Source organism: Phoca vitulina, unplaced genomic scaffold (genome assembly GCF_004348235.1).
Source record: "Phoca vitulina isolate PV1807 unplaced genomic scaffold, GSC_HSeal_1.0 scaffold4, whole genome shotgun sequence".
Lineage (NCBI taxonomy): Eukaryota > Metazoa > Chordata > Mammalia > Carnivora > Phocidae > Phoca > Phoca vitulina.
In genome coordinates this window covers 63937076-63951428 of record NW_022589707.1, presented here as the reverse complement: position 1 = coordinate 63951428, position 14353 = coordinate 63937076, and the positions used below count along the sequence as shown (strand labels likewise).

The 14353-nt window shown below is 35.9% G+C and overlaps 1 protein-coding gene across 1 annotated transcript in view; it reads left to right on the top strand.

The window, feature by feature from the left end:
* Positions 1–3782: 3782 nt before the first annotated feature.
* The window catches only part of ANKIB1 (ankyrin repeat and IBR domain containing 1), a 232895-nt gene continuing 222324 nt past the window's right edge, over positions 3783–14353 (top strand). Inside the window, exon 1 of the mRNA XM_032402174.1 lies at positions 3783–3871. The gene's annotated coding sequence lies outside the window, so the exon portion shown is untranslated. The remainder of the gene's footprint in view (positions 3872–14353) is intronic.

Here is a 14353-nt window from a genome sequence, read left to right as displayed (position 1 = left end):
TAAAGCTTTCCAGGGCGCCTGAGTGGCTCAGTTGGTGGATTTCGGCTCAGGTCATGATCTCAGGGACATAAGATTGAGCCCCACGTCGGGCTCCATGCCTGCTTAAGATTCTCCCTCTCCCTCTCCTCCTGACCCTTTCCTTCCCCACCCCTGACACTCTCTCCCTCTCTCTCTCCAAAAAAAAAAAAAAAAATCAAAGCTCTCAAATAAAAATTAAGAATTTTAGAAAACATATCTACCACCGTAAACTTGACAACATACTAATTCTTGAGACTTTTCTGCAGAGGAAAATTTAGTAACAAAAGGATTTTATATAATAAAATGTGTCAACATTAGAATATTTGCATAATTCATTGAACAAGTATTTTCAAATGACCAATGCATGATGTTACAAAATCGTGTGTGGGTAAAACATTCATTCAAAGTACAAGTTAGACCAAAAGATTTTCATAGAATGTAAAAAGTTAATTGATATACCTCCAGATTCTACATTGCCACTAACTTTTAAGATACACCACTTATAAAAAAAATACCTATAATTATCTGGAAAAGTTATTAAAATATTCCTGCCTTTTCCAACTATACATCTGGGTGAAGTTTATATACTTCAACCCAAACAATGCACATGATTGAATACAGAAACACATATGAGAATTCAACTATCTTCCATCAAGCCAGGCATTAAAGGGATTTGCAAAAATCTAAAATAGTACCATGTATCTCACTATTTTTTTTTTTTTTGAGAGAGAACGAGCACAAGCAGGAGGGGGGAGGGGCAGAAGGAGAGGGAGAGAGAATCCTAAGCAGGCTCCATACCCAGCGTAGAACCCCATGGGGGGGCTCGATCTTACCACCCTGAGATCATGACCTGAGCCAAAATGAAGAGTCGGAGGCTTAACCAACTGAGCCACCCAGGTGCCCCACTCACTAATTTCTTTTATCTGAAAACATAACTATGTTCATTAAAACGCATTGTTTATGTTAACATGGGCTTGTTATTTTTAATAAACTAATATTTTTATTTCTCTACCTTAATTTGTATTACTGTAAATACGTATAGATATACACATTTTTTAAAAGTTCTGTAGGACTCTTAATAATTTATGAGATTGTGAAAGAGTCCTGAGGCCAAAAAGTTTGAAAACTGCTGACCTAGAATATGAGTTGTGGGGCTTTCAATTTTTGTTCTGTGTGGAATCACATCGCATACCATCAGTATGACCTTCGTATGAAATAGTTTTAAAACAAGACGTTTGATTCATTAAAACTCCAAGGTAGTCCTCATTATTATATAGCCATAGCTTTTGTTATTTTAATATGAGTTTTCCAAAGTGATGTTTCAGAAGCACATCATAAAATGAAAAGGGAGATTCACCATGGATTCAACCCTACTATTATCTTATTAGTTGAGTGTGGTAATTCATCTTTTTCCTATGCTGCCCATACTTTTCATCAGACCGCTCTTAACGTTATTGAAATTAAATTTAATTCCTTTTTGTGAAGTGAAATGCTGGGTGATAATCAAGCATTTGTGAACAAAACCAAAGTTTTTTTGTTTAAATATAAGGTTTAAATAAGATGCTTGACTGAAAATTAGCTAGGATAATTTTGTTGGAAAATGTTTTTCTTTTTTTTTTTTAAGATTTTATTTATTTATTTGACACAGAGAGGAGGGGCGAGAGAGCAAGCACAAGCAGGGGGAGCAGCAGGCAGAGGGAGAAGCAGGCTCCCCTCTGAACAGGGAGCCCGATGGGGGGCTCAATCCCAGGGCCCTGGGATCAGGACCGGAACCAAAGGCAGCCGCTTAACCGGCAGAGCCATCCAGGCACCCCAGAAAATGTTTTTCTTAAAAAAAAAAGAATGTTTTTCTTTCTGTAATCTTCCTCAGATATATCTGGGAGGGGGAGGAGGATTATATTAAGTGCAGTACAAACTGCAGGATTATATTAAGTACAGTACAAATTGCAGCCGTTTCTCCAGAGAGCTCTTCTCCCTCTCAGCTTGGCCTTGAGCCTCTGCTCACTTTCCCGTAATTCCTCAATAAAATGCTGCTCTCTGACAGGAAGGGTGATTCCCTTAAAATCCCCAGAACCACACTTTGGACATACGACCTTACCTTTACAACTTTACTGAAGGATTGTAGATAACAAAGTAAAATTTTAAAACCCAAGAGAACTAAAACCATATGCTAAACATGACTGTTTCTAAAGTAAAAGGAAAAGAACAAAACTTTAAACATGTCATGGGGACTGGGAGTTAGTTCCCTTCATAGACACCGAACATTATCTGGTTTTCCTATCGAAAATTTACTTCCATGCTGCTCCTCACTGAAGGGGGTTTCTTTATTCTTTTTAAAGATTTATTTATGTATTTTAGAGTGAGAAAGAGAGCGAGAGCAGAGGGAGAAAGAATCTCAAGCAGGCTCCACACCCAGCGCCGAGCCTGACACAGGGCTTGAGCTCAGGACCCTGAGATCATGACCTGAGCCAAAATCAAGAGTTGGTCCCTTAACTGACTGGGCCACCCAGGCACCGCTGACGGGGTTTTCTTTAATCCCTAATGTAAAAATATCTCCATTTCAGAGAATTCTACTCCCTACCCACAGAAACTTATTTCACCCTAGGATCCACAGCCCACCCACACCCAAACCCCAATCTGCCCCTCCCCAAAAGGGCAGTTCACAGGACACAATTACACAAAACATTTCCCTAGGTCTGAGTTTTTCAGTAAGAGGCAGTTAAGCAAAACTGTCTCATTTGACACATCAAGTTAAGGTCCCTCAAGTTTCTACACCAGTGTGAAATGAAATGTACATCTTCATTTCTCCTGTAGTTTTGTGGTAACTTATTGGACCAAACACATACACCAAGGACAAATATTTTTCAGCTCTGGGACAATGCAAGGACAAATAAAGGAAGAGAAACATTTTCCTAAATGCAGCTAAATTCACACAGATTCCGTTGCTCTTAACAGAGATGGTACTGTATGTGATTATGCAGAGAGAAGTGGTTTTCCCATTGTGCATCCTCAGAATTTCAGACCTTGCTAATTAGCGCATTTGAAATAATCGGATTATCTATTGCTGATGGATACTTTTCAGTGACACCAAAGATCTGGCAGTAGCTTTGAGATTATATCTTTACAATAATAAGTCAGAGAAAATTATCACTATTTCCTCTTTGTTGTTTACACTTGGGTGTCATATGTAGAAACTGTTGCCTAACCCAAGGTCATGAAGATTTATGCCTATGTTCTCTTCTGTGATTTTTATAGTTTTACTTCATATGTAGGAGTTCGGTAGATTTTTAGTTAGTTTTTGTATATGGCATGAAATAGGGCTTTAAACTCATTCTTTTGCATGTGGATATTTAGTTGCCCCAGCACCATTTATTGAAAAGACTGTCCTTTCCCCATTGATTTATCCGAACACCCTTGTCAAAAATGAATTGACTGTATATGTTAGGGTTTAATTCTGGACTCTCAGTTCCATTCCATTCATCTATATGTCTATCCTTAGCTTTTTCTTCTCAGTAATATACACACACATTCATAAATAAATGTATATTTATATAAACTTACAGCAATTTCTTTTAATGAGTGACTTCTAATTAACATGTCATAACTTCATATGTGTGTGTGTGTGTATTTGTGTACTTATTTATACAAAGCTTGGGGACTTGATAAAATAACTCTTAATGCTCTTTCAGCTCTGTTAGATAAAATATGACTCTAACAATTAATTTTATGTATGTTTTTAGGTTAACAGGATTCTATCTGCTGCCATCAGAAACAAGTACCAAATCTGTGTTCTCACTACATTTGACCACTGATTTTGCAGTTAGTGCTCATGGGTTTAAAGTTTATTGTGAAGGTAAGTGATGATAATGTAAAAGGACCATTGCCCAGTTTAATGCGGTCAAACCAAAATTCTCCAGGGTGGAAATGGAAGAAGAACCACACGGAAGGAAGATACAGTTCATCTTCTTATCTCAAATCTTGTTCTAAGATTCACCTTCTTATTGATTATTAATATATAATAAAATGTTAGAATTAGTGGGCTTTAATGTTTTGTCATAGTGTGCCTAGACAGAGGAAAGTCTTTCTTAGGAGAAGAGACTATGAAATCACTATAGACCTAGAGATTAACAAAAGGAAATGAAATGTGAGACTAACAGAAAACTAGGCCTGATTTGAGATTCGGGCCTCACAGACTCCACCCTATTCTCTGTGCTCTCCCTCTCAGCCAGGAAATCTTGAGTTGACATCTTCCATTCCAAATCAGCCTTTTCAGTCCCGCAGATCCATAATCCTTTAACCACAGAGAGGAAAGCTAAAAAGCTCTTGAGACAGTTTTTATTTGGAAGTTTGGTACAAAGTCATTTGGCATCAAAACATGACCTAAATTGATTAGAGGACATTTATAATCTTTATTTATCCCATGTAGTGTGGGTAGTCATATGTTTCACCACGGAAATATTGTTTGATAATAGGGTCGTACTCTGGGTTCTGCTGAGAGTGTTAAAAACATACAGAATCTGCATGTCTTTCATTTTTAAAATGTGAAAAAATTCTGATGGCAAAAATATTCTGAGGATTTCAGATACAGATCATGCACTTGTAATTTCTTCTCTATGTGATTTGACAATAAATTTTTCAATTTATTCCCTAGTTTCAAAAAGAGCCTCTTCCTTACCCGTAGGAATATCATACCAGATTTCAACTCATCTCCCCAGGACTATATTACCAGAATGCATCACATCAGGTCTGATATCATCTTAAGAAACACACAACTATTACAGAGGGGTGGTTATTTTCTAAAGCACATAATTCAAAGTATGAGGGGTTTTTTTGGCTGAAACAACAGAATTTAATATTCTCACAGTTCTGGCTAGAATTCCCAGATCAAGGTGTTAGCTGATTGAGTTCCTGGCAAGAGCTCTCTTTCTGGCTTATGGATTGCGTTCTCACTGTGTCCTCACATGGTTGAGAGAACTCATGTGTCTCTTCCTTTTCTTATAAGGGCACCAGCCCTGTTGGATTAGGACTCCTCCCTTATGACCTCATTTTACCTTTATCAGCTTCTTACTGGCCCTCTTTCCAAATATAATCACATTGAGGTTAAAGGCTTCAACATATTAATTTTTTCTTGAATCCTGTACCTTTGTAGTAAGTTTGAAGTTGGGAAATATGAGTTTTCCAACTTGGTTATTAATTTTCAGGCTTGTTTTGACTTTTCTGGGTCCCTCATTTTTATATGAATTTTAGGATCAGCTTATCAATTTCTACAAAAAGCCAGCTGTGCTTTTGATAGAGATTACATTGAATCTATGGATCAGTTTGGGGAGTATTGCCATCTTAACAACATTAAGTCTTACAATCCATGAACATAGATGCCTTTCCATTTACTTAGGTCTTCTTTAATTTCTTTGAGTGATGTAAAGTGTTCTGTTTTCAAGCCTTCCACTTCTTTTGTTAAATGTATTTATAAGTGTTTTATTTATTTTTTTTAATGTTATACATAGTGTTATACATGGGATAATTTTCTTAATTGCATTTTCAGATTGTTCACTATAACTGTATAGAAATACAGTTACTTTTTGTAAATTGATCTTGTATCCTCCTAGCTTGCTGAACTCATTTACTAGTTCTAATAGGTTTTTAATAGTTCATCAAGATTTTCTGTATATAAGATTATGTCATCTGCAAATGTAGTTTTATTTTTTCCTTTCCACTATGATTTCTTTTATTCTTTTTCTTACCTAATTGCCATGGCTTGAAACTCCAGCACAGTGTTGAATAGAAGTGGTAAGAACAGACATCCTTATCTTGTTCCTGACACTAAGAGGAAAACATTCAGTGTTTCACCACTAAGTATGATACTAGCTGTGAGGTTTTTTGTAGATACCCTTTTTCAGATTGAGTTAGTTCCCTTCTAGTTTTAGTTTGCTGAGTATTTTTATCTTGCAGGAGTATTGCATTTTTTTCAAATGCCTTTTCTGTGTCTGCTGAGATCATGTGGTTTTTGTCCTTATTGATATGTCATATTACATTGATTGATTATCATTTGTTGAACCAACCTTGCATTCCTGGAATAAATCCCACCTGGCCATGGTATATAATTCTGTTTGTATGTTGCTGGGTTTGGTTTACTTGTATTTTGATGAGGATCTCTGCATCTATATTCGTAAGGGATATTGATCTGCCCTTTCTTGGGATGTCTTTGTTTGGTTTTGTTATCAAGATAATACTGGCCTCGGGGCGCCTGGGTGGCTCAGTCGTTAAGCGTCTGCCTTCGGCTCAGGTCATGATCCCAGCGTCCTGGGATCGAGCCCCACGTCCGGCTCCCTGCTCCGCAGGAAGCCTGCTTCTCCTTCTCCCACTCCCCCTGCTTGTGTTCCCTCTCTCACTGTATCTCTCTCTGTCAAATAAATAAATAAAATCTTTAAAAAAAAAAGAAAGATAATACTGGCCTCATAGAGGATATTTGGATCTAATAATTTGGCCTGCTGTTTTTTGTTTTGATTGTTGTAGGCTGTCTATGCTGAGGATCAGCCTGAGGTTTAAAATTAATGTCTTTTCTGAGCCTTTCCCTGGGCATATGTGCTCACTTTCTAAATTTCCTAGTATATGCAGTTGTTTGTTTTTAATGTCTGGCTCCCAAAAGAGGAAAAAGAGAAAAATGAAGGGAGGAGGGAAGTGTACCAGGCCTTTAAATCCCAGGGAAGTCGTTTCAGCCAGAGGGGGAGGGGCTTGCAACGATTGGGGGAGGTGCAACAATGGCCACCCATTTTTTGTCTGCACCCATTTTTTGTCTGTTTAAAAGCAGCAAGCCAGGGTGCCTGGGTGGCTCAGTTGGTTCGGCATCTGACTCTTGGTTTCAGCTTGGGTCCTGATCTCAGGGTCATGAGATAGGGCCCCATGTCAGGCTCCAGGAGCCTGCTTAAGATTATCTCTCTCCCTCTCCCCCTCCCCTGCTCTCTCTCTTAAAAAAGAAAAAAAAAGCAGAAATCAGCAAGAAGAGCTCAGATATCTGATGTTTGGAGGACAGGGTCCTTTTCCTGCCCCCCGGCTCCTGCAGGTCTGGTGCAGGCTGCTCCAGGAGCATGTGCACAACTGCCAGTCAGGGCATTGGGATGGGGAATGGTAAATACATGGGTTACTTTATTTTATTTTTATTTTTATTTCGGTATAGTTAACATAGAATATTATATTAGTTAAGTACAACATAGTGATTCAACAATTCTATATATTATTCAGTGCTCATCAAGATAAGTATATTGTTAATCCCCTTCACCTATTTCACCCATGCCCCCACCCACCTCCCTTCTGGTAACCATCAGTTTGTTTTCTATAGTTAAGAGTCTGTTTTTTGGTTCGTCCCTTTTTTTCTCTTCAGTTGTTTGGTTTCTTAAATTCCACATATGAGTAAAATCATTTGGTATTTGTCTTTCTCTGACAGACTTATTTCACTTAGCATTATACCCTCTAGATCCATCCTTGTTGTTTTAAATGGCAAGATTTCATTCTTTTTTATTGCTGAGTAAAATTCCATTATAGATAGAGAGATAGGTATAGAGATACACACATACATATATACTACTTCATCTGTTCATCTAGTGATGGACACTTGTGCTGCTTCCATAATTTGGCTATTGTAAATAATGCTGCCATAAACATAGGGGCGCATATATCCTTCCAAGTTAGTGTTTTTATATTTTGAGGGTAAAAACCCAGGAGTGCAATCACTGGATTGAATTACTGGATCATATGGTAATTCTATTTTCCAATTTTTTTAAGGAATCCTGTTTTCTACAGTGACTCTACCAGTTTGCGTTCCCATCAAAAGTGCATGAGGGTTCTTTTTTCTCCGTATCCTTGCCAACAGTTGTTGTTTCTTGTGTTTTTTATTTTAGCCATTCTGACAGGTATAAAGTGATATCTCATTGTGGTTTTGATTTGCGTTTCCCTAATGAATAGTGATGTTGAGCACCATTTCATGTGTCTGTTGGCTATCTGTATGTCTTTGGAGAAATGTGTGTTCATGTCTTCTGCCCATTTTTTAATTGGATTGTTTGTTTTGCTGTTGAGTTGTATAAGTTCTTTATAGATTTTGAATACTAAACTTTTATTGAATATGTCATTTGCAAATATATTCTCCCATTCAGTAGGTTGTCTTTTAGTTTTGTTGATTATTTCCTTCACTGTGCAAAAACTTTTTATTTTGATGTAGTTCCATTAGTTTATTTTTGCTTTCATTTCCCTTGCCTCAGGAGACATATCTCGAAAAATGTTGCTATGGCCAATGTCAGAGAAGTTACTACCTGTGCTCTCAGATTTTTATGATTTCAAGTCTCACATTTAGGTCTTTAAGCCATTTTGAGTTTATTTTTGTGTATGGTGTAAGAAAGTGGTCCAGTTTCATTCTTTTGCATCTAGCTGTCCAGTTTCCCAATACCATTTGTTGAAGAGACTGTCTTTTTCCCATTAGATATTGCCTCCTTTCTCAAAGGTTAATTGACCATATAATTATGGGTTTATATCTGGGCTCTCTATTCTGTTCTGATAATCTATCTGTCTGTTTTTGTGCCACTACCATACTATTTTGATCACTACAGCTTTGTAGTATATCTTGAAATCTGGGATTGGGACACCTCCAGTTCTGTTTATCTTTTTTGAGATTGTTTTGGTTACTTGGGGTCTTTTATGGTTCTATACAAATCTTAGGTTTGTTCTAGTTCTGTGAAAAATGCTGTTGGTATTTTGATAGGGATTGCATTAAATCTGTAGATTGCTTTGGGTAATATGGACATTTTAACAATATTGCTTCTTCAAATCCATGATCATGGAATATCTTTCCATTTGTGTGATCTTCAGTTTCTTTCATCACTGTTTTACAGTTGGTCTTTTCACCTCCTTGGTTAATTTTATTCCTAGGTATTTTGTTATTTTTGGTACAATTGTAAATGGGATCATTTTCTTTTGGGGGGATAGTTTTCTATTATATGTGCTGCTGAAGCAAGCACTGGGGGGATTGTTTTCTTAATTTCTCTTTCTACTGATTCATTATTAGTGTATAGGAATGCAAAGGATTTCTGTATGTTGATTTTGTGTCCTGCAACTTAATTCATTTATCAGTTTTAGTAGTTTTTTGGTGGAGTCTTTAGGATTTTCTATATAAAATATCATGTCATCTGCAAATAGTGAAAGTTTTACTTCTTCCTTACCAATCTGGATGCCCTTTATTTCTTTTTCTTGTCTAATTGCTGTGGCTAGGACTTCCTAGTACTATGTTGAATAAAAGTGGTGAGAGTGGACATCCTTGCCTTGTTTCTGATCTTAGGGGAAAAGCTCTGTTTTTCACCATTGAGTGTGATGTTAGCTATGGATTTTTCATATATGGCCTTTATTATGTGGAGGTATGTTTTCTCTAAACCTACTTTGGTAAAGGTTTTTATCATGAATGGATGTTGTACTTTGTCACATGCTTTTTCTGCATCTACTGAAATGATCATATGATTTTTATTCTTTCTCATTGATGTGACGTATCACATTGATTGATTTAATACTCTGGTTTCTCTCCAGATCGTATAAATCTTTCGCCTTTTATATTGATTGATTTACAAATATTGAATCACCCTCACATCCCAGGAATAAATCCCACTTGATAGTGGTGAACGTATTATCGGATTTGATTTGCTAGGGATTTTTGCATCTATATTCATCAGAAATATTGGCCTATAGTTCTGGTTTTTTGAAGTGTCTTTATCTGGTTTTGGTATCAGGGTAATGCTGGCCTCAGTACATAGGTTAGTATTATTATAAATTTGGTTTGTGACTCTACTTTTTGTTTTCTACATTATTTAAGAGATTAATACATTTTTAAGAAATTAGTCTAAAAACTAGTATTATTGTAAATTTGGTTTGTAACTCTACATTCTGTTTTCTAGATTAATGCTTTAAAAGAATTATTAGTTTATGTTTTGGGGCACATATTGTGTAAATATGTAATTTTGTGACATAACAACCAAAAGGGGCAGGGATAGAGCTCTAAAGGAGCAGAGTTTTTGCATGTTATTGAACTTAAGCTGGTATAAATGGAAATTAGAGTGTTACAACTTTAGCATGTTAAATGTAATCCCCATAGTAACCATGAAGAAAAAAAATAGCTATGGAACATGAAAGTAAATAAAGGGAATTTAAACATTTCACTGCAAAAAAAAATCAGCTAAACACAAAAGAAGACTGTAAGGCAGGAAATAAGGGTCAGAAATGCTCTAAGGCATATAGAAAACAAATAGCAAAATGATAGAAGTTAAATGTCCCATCAATGATTATTTTAACTGTAAATGAATAAGCCAGTCACAAAAACATAAATACTTTGTGATTCCACTTATATGAAGTACTTAGTGTAATCAGAATCATAAAGACAGAAAGAATGGTGGATGTCAGGGGCTAGGGGGGAGGGGGAATGGGGAATATTATTTAATGAGTTTCAGTTTTATAAGATGAAAGTCATGGAGATGATAGTGATGATCACACAACATTGTTCAGCATATTTAACAGCATTGCACTGTATATTTAAAAATGGTTGAGATAGTAAATTTTGCTATGTGTACTTGCCCAACATTTTTAGACTACAGTTGACCTTTGAATAACATGGGTTTGAACTGCATGGGTCTACTTACATGTGGATTTTTTTTATAAATACAGTATAATACTGAAAATGTATTTTCCTTATGATTTTCTTAATAACATTTTCTTTTCTCCTAGCTTACTTTATTGTAAGAATACAGTATATAATACATATAACATACAAAATATGCATTAATCGACTATGTTATTGGTAAGGCTTCTGCTCAACAGTAGGCTATTAGTAGTTAAGTTTTTGGGAAGTCAAAAAGTTATATACACATTTTCAACTGTGGGTCGGCTGCACTTTATTACTGTATTTCATAATGGAATATTAATGGATGGAATAGCTACCCAAATAAAACTATGAAGACCATATAGGAAAATGGGGAAATATGATAAAAATTTTAATATATATTAATAGTTGCTAATTATAAAAACATATGTGCTAAACACTGTTTTGATTTTTTTTGCATTTAATACGTTATATACAGTAAATCCTCATTATAGCACAACACCTTAGGAATTTTTTTTTATCAGAAGGGAAAAATCAAGGCACAGATTGACTTTCACAAGACCAAGTAGCTAATTAGGGGCAAAGCCAGGATGCAAAATTGTTTGGTTCCAAAGCCCAGTATATTTACTGCACTGCTATTATATAAAACAAACTATGTGCGTATGGTTATAAACACCAAGGTAAAAGATAACTTGCAAACATTAAATTGGCTGTGTTAAGAGAATAGGATTATGTGACTTCTTTTTTACTCTTTTTGTAACAAATACTCATTGGGAAAAAGGTGGAAAGTACAAATAAGCAAAAAATTAAATAAATAAAAGTTAAGTGTTATCTCAGTCCCCCCAGATTTAATCACTATTATGTTGTTTCCTGTTTAAAAACTTATTTTACTGTTGTTTCACCATGTTTTCAAATTAAAATATAATAAAATAGAGGTATAGTACACATGATAATAATCCAAGGTACACTGTGGAAAATTCAGCTACGATTTCTTCACAGGGCATAATAGTCGTAAAGATTAACAGGGCTTAAAATGTTTAAATGTTAAATGGAACTCTATTAATAGCTGCTATTGATTAAGTATCTTCCATATACTAAACACTTTTCTTTTGGTGACTTATATAGAAAATTCAGCCTTCTCTCAGTTTTTCTAATTCTTCCTTTAACTCTACCAATAAGGAGGAATGCTAATATAAATGAAGGTAAGGTAAGGGTATTTATTGCATCATAGAACCCTTACAAATTTCTGTTTCTTTTCCACAACTTTGGCACTAGGACAGTCCTGCATCTGCCCTATGCCCTATGCCATCTGCCCTAAGTCTATGGTTAGGGTAGGGTAACTGTTAGAACAAAACACCCCAAAACCTCAGACCCTCACTAAGAGTTTATTTCTCACTTATTCAGCAGTGCAAAATAGCTATGCCTAGTTGAGGGGCTGTCTTCTGAGTTGAGACTCAGGGAGCGAGACTCCCTAGTTTTGTGGGTCTACCATGCCCAGGACCTCCAGCCAGACAGGGAATGGAATGTCTATTTAGGAGCTAGGTCTGAAAGCAACTTACATCATTTCTGCCTACATTTCATTCAGAGAAGTCAATCACAGGAGCCCTATATAATCACAAGGGAAGCTTGGAAATGTAGTCTGGTAGGATGCCAAGAAGGAAAAGAAAATGGGGTTTGTTGTAGAGGTAGCAGGAGCAGTTACCACATATGCCCTAACCTGGCCTGGGGTGAGTGGATGGATTATGCTATGTTCTAGGCTTTAGCATGAACAATTTCCTTTTGCTGGTATTTAAATTTTTCTTTCTTTATCATCAGCATTGTGAAAATAAGGTTAGGGATTAAAAGATACTCACCTGTTTTGGTTATAATCCACTAAGATATATCCGTACAAACCAAACTAATTGGACTCCTTTTCTAGAATACCATATACAAAGAAAAAAATCAACTCTTTTTTTATGAGCTGCCAACAGGCATCTTATGTCACAGAGAAGAGCCTGAGAAAATGAAGCTAAAACATAGAATCTGAGACAGGAGAAATGCAAAGCATCCTGATTCTGCTCAGTTTCTGAATGTAGTTGTGAAACAAAAGCAGAAAGCCCTCATTCTTTAGGAAAAAAATATTAATATTAACTTCCTCTTTAAGAATGGAAATTAGCTTTTTATCAGTAAAATTTGTTAGCTAGATAGAAAGCCAAAGAAATGCATTTTTGTTTTGACAACCTACTTTTCACAAGATAAAAATTTTCTTTGTGCAACTAAGTTACTAGTTTACTTTTCTGTTACACAAATGAAACCTTTAATTGATTTCATTGCTTCAAATGTTTGTGAAAATTTGTTTAGCTAAATCAGAAAAGTCACACAATAACAATTGTGAAAATAAGATAAGGTTTTGAATTGTATGTTTATGTAAATTATTCAACAGTAAGCCTCCTAAGCTATTTTTAAAGATGCATTGTATTCACTGACTCTAGAAACTACAGTTTTAACTATTCTCTTCTCCTCCTACTACAGCAGAATTTTATTTATTTATTTATTTTAAGATTTTATTTATTTGTTTGACAGAGAGAGAGAGAAAGTAAGAGAGGGAACACAAGCAGTTAGAGTGGGAGAGGGAGAAGCAGGCTTCCTGCTGAGCAGGGGGCCCGATGCGGGGCTCGATGCAGGGCTCGATCCCAGGACCCTGGGATCATGACCTGAGCCGAAGACAGACGCTTAATGGACTGAGCCACTCAGGCACCCCTACAGTAGAATTTTAATAAAATGATTTTAAACAGTTTTTGCCTCCAGAACCCAAACACAATGCAGTGTTTTCTTCCTCACAGTTAACAGAAAACTAGTTTTTCACATGGGTCTTCTCTGGCTTCAGTTACATGAGCAGGAGTTTTTTTGTTTTTGGTTTTGGTTTTTTTTTAGCTTAACTAGATAAAGTTTCTATCTTTTGCAATGGAAAGAGTTTTGACAAAACAGTGTTTGCTTGATGTCTAGGAACCCTTATCCACTGTTGGTGGGAGTGCAAACTGGTGCAGCCACTGTGGAAAACAGCATGGAGTTTCCTCAAAAAGTTAAAAATGGAACTACCCTATGATCCAGTAATCACACTACTGAGTATTTACCCAGAAAATACAAACACATTAATTCAAAGGGATGCATGCACCCCTATGTTTATGGCAGTATTATTTACAGTAGCCAAATTATGGAAGCAGCCCAAGTGTCCACCAATAGATGAATGGATAAAGAAGATGTGGTATATATTAACTACTTTTTTGACTTTTGTTATTTTCAACTTCAGTGGTTTACTGACCTTGGCTCTGCTTTATGCTTAACAGAGCTATCCCATTCCTCATGGAGAAACAATAGGGATAGTACATTCATTTCAGCTTCTAAGCTGGCATCTAAAATGAAATTGCTCTGCTTTGTAACTCCAATGCAAGGTACTAATGACGTTATTACCTATAAATCTTGGGTTGTATAAAGGCATTGTATAACAAAGAATTTTTAAATGGAATCATTACTTTTTAAAAATTATTAACATAATTACAAGGTAACAGAACGAGTATACAAAATAGTGTCTCTGATATTTTATTATGATAACATTTAAGTGGTAGCCATAAATTGTCATTATCTCTTAGGAGTGCATGAAAAGACACATGACATGCAATTCTCTTGTATCCAGTTTCAATTATATAAGTACCTCATAAATTTTCAGTT